Source organism: Impatiens glandulifera, chromosome 6 (assembly GCF_907164915.1).
Source record: "Impatiens glandulifera chromosome 6, dImpGla2.1, whole genome shotgun sequence".
Taxonomy (NCBI): Eukaryota; Viridiplantae; Streptophyta; class Magnoliopsida; order Ericales; family Balsaminaceae; genus Impatiens; species Impatiens glandulifera.
The window spans coordinates 23040416-23049982 of NC_061867.1; the positions used below are offsets into that span (position 1 = coordinate 23040416).

General features: G+C 29.3%; 1 non-coding gene across 1 annotated transcript; it reads right to left on the bottom strand.

The window, feature by feature from the left end:
• Positions 1 to 9493: 9493 nt before the first annotated feature.
• On the bottom strand, positions 9494 to 9567 carry TRNAK-CUU. Its single transcript has one exon. It is a non-coding gene; the product is annotated as a tRNA-Lys (tRNA).

Below are 9567 nucleotides of genomic sequence, written 5' to 3' on the forward strand. Positions count from 1 at the left end.
GAGTATGGGCGGAGAGATTTTATAGCGAAGAGAAAAGGGCGAAGGTTAAAAAGTGATGGCTGAGATGGGCTGAATTGGGATAAGTGGGCTCTACGTTCTACTCTAATTGGACTTTCTCTTCACAACTTAGGGTTTTAGTTTTATTTTGTTTATTGGTTCATTTCTATACAAAAATAAGTTTGTCAAGAAAATCACCACATAGTGTTACCATTTTTTTTTAGAAATTCATATTTTAATAATTATAAACATGGAAAATAATTATAAACATGGAAACATTGAGTAATTTTTCCGTAAATTCTTATTTCAAACATCAAAGATTTGCATAGCACGGTTCCAAACTCAATATAGTCCGATAATAAATTATTTCAGGTTTTGTTTGGTGAACATGTAATTAGTGCCGGCTCCGAGAATTGCGCTACCACATCCCATGTACAAAAATGTGGGAAAAAAAATTGATGCCCTAATTTATTTTAAAAAATAATTAAAAAAATGTATTTATTTTTGTGAGATTTGAACCCATAATCAAATAAAATGTTTTTTTCTCCTCTTAAAAAAACTACTAGACTACATATTGTTATGTTAAAAATATAATAAATTTAACTAAACTCCTATATTTTTTATTAAATGGCTGTCCTGAGGAGTGGGCTGCCCTAGTCCGTGGGCTTGTAGGACTTATCCTAAGGCCGACTCTACATGTAATTGGAATTAGAGTTGAAATTGAGAGATCTAATTCCAATTCTTAGATACGGTAGTATTTGAGATTAATAATTGAAATTAGAATTAGAATGTCAAAAAAATTCAAATGTTAATTTATAATTTTCAAATCTATTTTTTTTAGTTCGAAATTGTAATTTAAATATTTAATTTTCTATATTTTTTAAACAAAATATCTTATTTTGAAAATTTAGGATGTTCCATTCCTCATTTCTCACTTTTTCTTCCCAATTTGAAGATTTTGCACTTGCGCTGGCTCATTGGACTTCATAGGATTAAGGTGGTGCTTAAAGTACTGGCGAATGAGACTGAGGTGGGTCTTAGCCCATGGTAAGTTTTTAAAAGTTTTATCCTCACCCATTTTATTATTATTTATTTCAGTTTTTAGGATTTTAAGGAGCCATATTTATGAACCATTTCACCCTAAGATAATAATACTACATAACTTTTTTTTTTTAGAATTTTATATGAACCATTTCATCCTAAGATAATAATACAATAACCATTTATATATTTTTGTAAAGAAATTAATGTTTGGATAGAAACATTACTTTAAAAACATCAACTTGTGAATTACATTAACTTAACAAGATATATTTGAAAAATAAAGTCACATTCTTAGTTTTCCAATATGTTATTTTGGAGTTTTACAAGGCAAAGGCCCAATATATTATTATTTATTTCAGTTTTTAGGATTTCAAGGAGTAATATTTATGAACAATTTCACCATTAAATAATACTACAATAAACTTAAAAAAAAAAAAAAACAGAATTAAAACATATATGATAATAGTAGATCAATAATAACATATTTTTTCAATTTTTAGGATTTCAAAGAACCATATTTATGAATCATTTTACCTTAAGATAATACTACAATAACCTTTTATATAACTTTATTGAAACCATTTCACCCTAAGATAATATTATTATAACCATTTTTATAATTTAAAAAAAAATTAATGTTATAATAAAAAATATTACTCTTAAAACATCAACTTATGAATTGCATTCCGTTAAGAAGATGTATTTGAGAAATAAAATTATATTCTTAGTTTTTCAATATGTTATTTTGGAGCATTACAAGGTAAGAGCCCAATATAATAATTCAAATATCAATGGTGAAAATGATCACCCTCATAATCATAATTTTCATAAAAAAAAACAAAGTATGTAATAATATTAAACTAATAAAAAAGCTGAATTAGAACATATATGATAATAGTAGATAAATAATAACAATATCTAAAGAGTTATATCAATATCGACTAGTAAACAAATATTACTAAAATGATTAATAAACTAAACATAAAATTATATTTAAACAGTAATAAACTGGTAAATACCTAGTAAAAAATTATGCAATTAGTTTTAAACTATTTTAAGTTTATAAAAAAATATAAATTAATATTTAAAACAGTTATATTGATTTGGTTTAATTCAAAAACAATTATTAAATCAATTATAAAATAAATATTCGATCCTAGAACAAACTGATCGGATATAGCAAGCCATTCATTTGGAAATCGATGTACTATTTATTTTCCGTCGCGTCTTCTAACTTACCTTCTCGTTTTTAAAAGCTTTTCATTTTCTCGTGAAATGATCTTTCTTATTATAAGTTTTTAACCATTCGAATGCCCCGTCATTAAGTGCGGTTTGTGCGATCTAATATTGGTTGGTCACATGCCTTACCTATCTGTTCGAGTGCTCCACCCACATAGGGGACGCATCTAAGGACTTGAATGGTAGACGCAACCTGTGCACTTATTAGGATAAAAGTCTATGCATCCGCTAGGTGATATGCCTTTCAAGATGTGCCTATTAACTTGAAAATGTAATAAAAACGTTATTCAGTAATCAAGTTTATATTTTTGAGTTAAACAATTTAATCCCCAATAGAGCTGTCAGAAAGCTATAACCCAAGGAAATTCCTTATCCTAGAAAAGCTCGAGGTTTGAGAAATTTCAACATCGATTTACGTGTCGAGAATCATTTGAATAAAACATTATTTAAAATTTTTATAAAAATATGTCCCGACATTTTGAAATTAATTATAACAATAATTAATTTTTTTTTATCAAATTTTAAATAATCTTTTAAATTTAAGATAATCAAATCATATTTTGATTAAGGAAAATCTGTATTTAAATTAATTAAAAATAATTAATTTAAAAGATTATTCATTTAAAAGATCCGACAATTAATTTTTAATTTATAATCAACAAAATATTTTGTATACATATATAAACGTATATTTAACTAGAGATTTTTTGAATTCGGTGTTTGGTGATACTCGGGAAAGGGCTTTTACACTATATCATTTGTACCCATTAAAATCTTGGCTTTTGAAAAAATTGGTTTTATTATGTTTTATTTAACTAATTATTTTTCAAATCCTAGACATTCACAAGTTTTTCTTTCAATAAAAATTATAGAATAATATTTAAATGCTGATATCTGCAATTGATGTCGACGGTTGTTGAGGATAGTATCTAAAAATATTATTTTAAAGTATTAAGGTCTAAAAATAAATCTCAAACAAGCCCTTATCAAAATATTTTTTATGAAAATATTTTGAAATTGTTTTCTATTTTTTTAGATTTTTAGAAAATGGTTTGGGGCTCTAGATTAAAAAAAAAATTTAAAATTTTAAAATCTCAACCAAACAGGCCCTAGGACCGACCCTCTCGGTCTATGGTGTTGATTCCTCGGTCTCGGGCTAAAATCCTTGGTCTTGGGTCGAGACGTCTTGGCTAGGGTGCAAGAGCTCTTTGTTATGTGCGGAAGGCTCTTGGTCGGGTGCGGAAGGCTCTTAGTCCTGGGCTTGGGATCCTCGGTCGGATGCAAAACTCTTCGGTCAGGGTGCAAGGAGCTCTCAGTCATAGGCTAGGAATTCTCGGTCGGGGTGCGAGGGGGCTCGGTCCTGAACTAAGTTTCCTCGGTCGTATATAGAGGAGGGTTCGATTTTTTTTGGTCAGAATTTGAGCCCAGGTTAGATCCTTGGTCGGTCGCAAGAACATGAAACTACAAGTTTCATAATTTCAACTAGGGCCCTAATTCGTTGATCCAAATACATGAGCATCGCCTAGTCCTTAGGATCATTTACGAGAATTATCGCCGAGAGCAAAACTATGCTCTCAGTGATAATAATATCACCGAGGGAAAAAGGTTACTCTCGACAATAATTATGATTATAACCGAGAGCAGAAGGTTGCTCTCGGTAAAAAAAATATATATTTTGACTTAATTAATTCCAGTCACTAACTCTTTCCTCCGCCCAACTATTTCTTCCTCCCTTTGCAGATTCTCTAATGTCCTCCATTGTATAACTAGTTCAATTCTTCATCACTTCTTTCTCTGTTTACAGATTCTTTAATGTCTAAATTCACGTAGCAAGCTCAATAACTCTCCATTTTCTTCTTCTTCTAAACCTAAATTACATCTCCTCTCTGCTGTCTATAGGAGTGGCGGCGACGACTCTACTTTAGTTCTTATCAGCTTTTCTCGATTCGACCTTTCTTTCTACATAAGTGTTTTTCGAGCTCCCTATATATGCTACTACAACTATGGACTGAGGAGCCAAACACTATAACCCTCGTACGGTTGAAGAGGTTTTCAAGAATTTTAAAGGTCAATGTTTTGGTTTGATTAAAGCCCTTCTACATGTATTATCTTTTTTTGCTTCTACTAATGTTAGGTTTTTTGGAAGATAAAATTTTCATACATTATTTTCTCATCCTGATTTCGATATTTTTGATTTGTTTGACAGATGTTAAAGATTTTTTTCAACAGTGCGATCCTGGTTAGTAGTTAGGGTTTTCATTCGATTTCTTTATCTCTTACTAATAGTAATGCGTTGATTTAGCTGATGCTGTTAAAACTGGTCATCCTTCTCATTTGTCCTTAGATGATATTATATATTTTCATTGGTTTTAATCTTTTTTATATGAAGTTTTACTTAATCTTCTTGGCATTTATGTACATGCATTTCGATCTAAATTAACATTTCAAATTGTAGGTTTTAAACTCTGGTAGTTGCTAAAATATTTGTTGGATGGAAGTTCGATTGCATTAGTTTTTTTGATGGTATTTTATTAATTGTTATGATTTCTAACTTCGATCTTTTTTGATGATTGACACTAATAATAGAGAAGGAGAAGCTTTGTCAATATGGATTTCCTAGTGAGCAATGAATATGGATTTCCTAGTGAGCAATGAGAAGTAAATTTACCTGCTGAAGAGGTGCCACCTGAGCTTCCTGCGCCTACTCTAGGTATTAATTTTGTAAGAGCCGAAATGCAAGAAAAAGACTGGTTGACTCTTGTTTTAGTCCATAGTAATTTTGGTTACTGACAGTAGCCTTCTATTTTGGTGATAGATTTGGCTTTGACAACTCTAAGAGGTCTCTCTACCACCCACCCTTCTTTTATTTATGTATTTTGGATTCTCATTTCATAGTTCATCTACTTTTTGGGGATAGCTGTTGGTCTGATGATCATGCTCAAATTATCTTAATGAGACCGGTTTAAGGTTTATGCTGTTTATGCTATTATTGGTCTTAGATGACATGGAAGAACATGGAAAGGGGAATTGCGAATTGAAGAAGAAAGAGAAATGGAAGAACAAAGAAGAGGGGAATTGGGAATTGGAGAACAAGGAGAGAGAACTGAAAGATTAATTATTTTTTAGAAACTTGATTACCACCGAGAGCCAGTTCTCTGCTCTCGGTAAAAAAATCAATTATTTTCAAGAGCGACAAATGCTCTCGGTGATATTAACTTTCTTTCACCGACAGTCATATCACAAACACCTTCCGAGAGCGTTTGTCATCCTTAGTGAAAATTATCACCGAGGGTATATTGGCTTTCACTGAGAGTTTTTTCTCTCGTTAAAAATCATTTTTTAATACACTCACTAGCCAACTAAGCTATTCCAACTCAAAATATTTCACGTGTAGTGATGTTGAAATATGATATCGACGCACAAGGCATTGTTATGTTACATTATAATGAAACAGTTTGTGGAGAAAAAATGCGTTTTTGATTTTTAAGGTTTGATGAATTGTAGGAACTTTCCAATAGCTTCCTTATATTTTATATGAATGAATGAATGAAACCAAAACATTAACACTAATTGTTCATTTTGACTAATTCAAAACTAAAAATTATATTTTTATAAATTTTTTGATCAAACATGATCGAGATTGCTTAGAATCGGTTTGGATATGCTCCTAATATCCTTAGAAACACGTTAGGAAGGTTTTTGGGTTGTTGTTATTGAGTTATAATCCAAGAACATAAACCGATTTTGAAAAATTTCAAAATCAAATTTTAGTACTTTTGATTAAGATCGATTGATTCAGATTTGTTTCGATAGAAAGCTTAAAAATGATCTTAGGATCATTTTTTAATCAAAGAATTGAACAATAAGACAACATATAAGATCGGTCGAACTGAAATGTAAAAATTTAAATTTCTAAATCGAATTACAGTATGATTGGAAGTTTACTATGAGATGGAGAATACACCTGAACTCATTTAGAAGCTTTATGAATGCCCAAATTCAAGCCTTACAACCTTAAATAGAGATTTGAAATTTTCAAGAAAGTTTGAAAATTTTAATAGAGGATTTCATTCGAGATTGATTGAGGACTTGTGATTGGATTCCTTGCCTTTATTTGCCTAGAGGATGCTATTTATTGCCTTCCAAGATCGGTTGATCGACAAGGTGGATCAAATTTTAGTCAAAAACCATTATTGATGTTTTCTATTCTTCATCCAGTTGCTCGACGTAGGTGATGATGAAGCCTATGTTTGTATCAAAGCACCTGTTTTGATTGAGTATTGGTCGAGTTCCACTTTTGAAAAATTAAGAGTTCCAACCGATCATCATGGTTGTTCGTCGTGAAGAAATAGACAAACCAAAGGCAAAACAGTGTTGTTTTGGGCTGAAATGCGAACCCTCATGCATTCTATTCGCGTTCCTTTGAGTCTGGGCTAACAACGCTGAGGCGCGCGTTAGTCGTTATGCTGCTTTGAGAATGCGCGTCTCTTTCATTGTAGTGGGCGACGTGGATGGCTCTTGTGCGTTGAATGAGTTTTCTACGCTCATGCAATGACTATAGGGTCTACTGCAATGAATCTTCATAATTTCGGCTGCAACAGATCACACTTTATTTTCAGCCTTAGTGTTTGTTTGAAATAGGGCTGCAAATGAGCCGAACCGAGCTCAAGCTTACTAGAGCTTGAGCTCAACTCGATTAAGTATTTATTAGCTTGACTCGAACTCGAGCTCAAACGAGCTTATAAATTTGAGCTCGAGTTCGACTCGACTATATTACCTACTAGCTTGGTTCGACTCGAAAGCTTGAACAAAAATTGAATTTTCAAGTTCAAACTCGAGTTCGAGCTCGAACTCAAACTCCAACTCGAACCAAATTTATTTTTAAAATGAAAATATCAAACTTTTTCACATATTTAACATTTATAACATGATATTTCAAAATTAAAATATGAAACAATCATAACTATTCAAAATTCAAAATTATGATTGTCCAAAACATCAAACCACAATTATTAATCAAAATTTTAAAACTATATAAATTGTTTGAACATTCAATATATTAATCTTCTTTTACTCATGTTCTTCAATCATAGCACACGCATGCATTCAATAATATGAAATGGGTTAAACTTAAAAAAATACATACAAAAATAAATAACTAAAATTTAACTTACTAAAATTTAACCAAAGTTATATTAAAAATAAAACAAATTACATTTTTTATTTATTTTTTATTATATATAATATATTAATCTTTTTTTGACCTCTCTCAATAATATATATATAGTATACTTTTATTATATATAATATATTAACATTTTTTTCAATATTAAATATATTATACTAATTATATCCCTAATATTCACTTTTATTATATATAACGAATTAATATATTTTTTTTAATATTATATATAATATATACTTTTATTATATATAATATATTAACATTTTTTTTATCTCTTTCAATATTAAATATTATATATAATATACTAATTATTACATCCTAATATTTACTTTTATTTAATATAATAATATTTTTTTTATCTCTTTAATATTATATATAATATATTAGTTATTATATCCCTAATATTTATTTTATTCTATATAATATATTAACCTTTATTTATCTTTTTCATTATTATTTATAATAAACTTTTATTATATATATATAATATATTAATCTTTCTTATCTCTTTCAATATTATATATAATATATTAATTAATATATCCTTAATATTTTGCCGACTTTTGTTTTTTATACTTATTCAACTCTATCATGAAGAAGACAAACTTACCGATGTTAACCAACAAAATAGTTGAATAGTTGTTTCTTTATTTTCTTTGTCCCATATTTACTTAAATCAAAAATAAATCAAAATTATATAAAAACAAAAACAATAACTACAAAAAGAAGTTAAAATAAATTCTAATTACCTTTAATCTTTTGTGAATTAATGAGATGTAAAGACTGAAGAAATAAGAAAAAAATAAGAGATAAAAAGTAAAAGAAATTATTAAAACTGAATAAGAAGAGATAAAACTAAAGAAGAATTGAATAAGAAGAGATAAAACTAAAGAAGAATAGATTAGAGTGATTGAAAAAGAAGAATAATTAAAGACGAGATAAGAGTGATTGAAGAAGAAGAATATCTAAAGTAGAAGAGATGAGAGTGATTGAAGAAGAAGAATAACTAAAAAAGAAAAAATAAGAGTGATTGAAGAAAAAGAATAACTGAAGAAGAAAAGAAGAGTAACTGAAGAAGTGAAGAAGAAAAGAAGAGTAACTGAAGAAGTGGATATGATGAAGAAGAAGATACGACGATGAAGAAGAAGAGATGAAGAGTCACTGTATAATATTATGAATGAACGATATATTAGAAATTATGTTTTACTTTTAAAGGTTAATGGGCCTTCATATGGTCTTTGAAGAGAGAGAGAGAAGAAAAAAAATATTGTTTAAAATTTTAATATTAAATGAATAAAAAATATTTATATATTATAAGGATTGAAAAAGCTCGACAAGTCATCCAACAAGTTTTATATGAGCTCGAGTTCGACTCGAATAATAAACGAGCCAGCTCGAGCTCGACTCGAACTCGGTCAAAGTCAAGCTAAAGTCGAGCTTTGACCGAGCAGCTTGTGAGCGGCTCACGAGCGGCTTGACTCACGAGAATATTTTTAATAAATATGACATTTATTTTGCCTATTTAATTTATTTTTGTATTTTTTTGGGGTTTAATAAATAATTTATTTGGGAAAATATGGATACAACATTTATTATAAATTATTTATTTTAAGTTCCTTTGACTTCTTAAAATTAATTTGAGATAAAATGAATACAATATTTATTTCAAATTATTTTATTTATTTTTCATGGCCACTATCATAATTAGTTGGGGTTTTAAAATGAAATATCGACAAAAATGCACGCTAGAAGGAGGGCTCGAACTCGACTTGAACTCGGTCAAAGTCAAGCTAAAGTCGAGCTTTGACCGAGCAGCTTGCGAGCGGCTTGACTCACGAGAATATTTTTAATAAATATGACATTTATTTTGCCTATTTATTTTATTTTTGGGGTTTAATAAATAATTTATTTGGGAAAATATGGATACAACATTTATTATAAATTATTTATTTTAAGTTCCTTTGACTTCTTAAAATTAATTTGAGATAAAATGAATACAATATTTATTTCAAATTATTTTTCATGGCACGCTAGAAGGAGGGCTTGAACCTCCGACCTTGTGGTTAAGGGCCACACGCTCTAACCAACTGAGCTATTCCAGC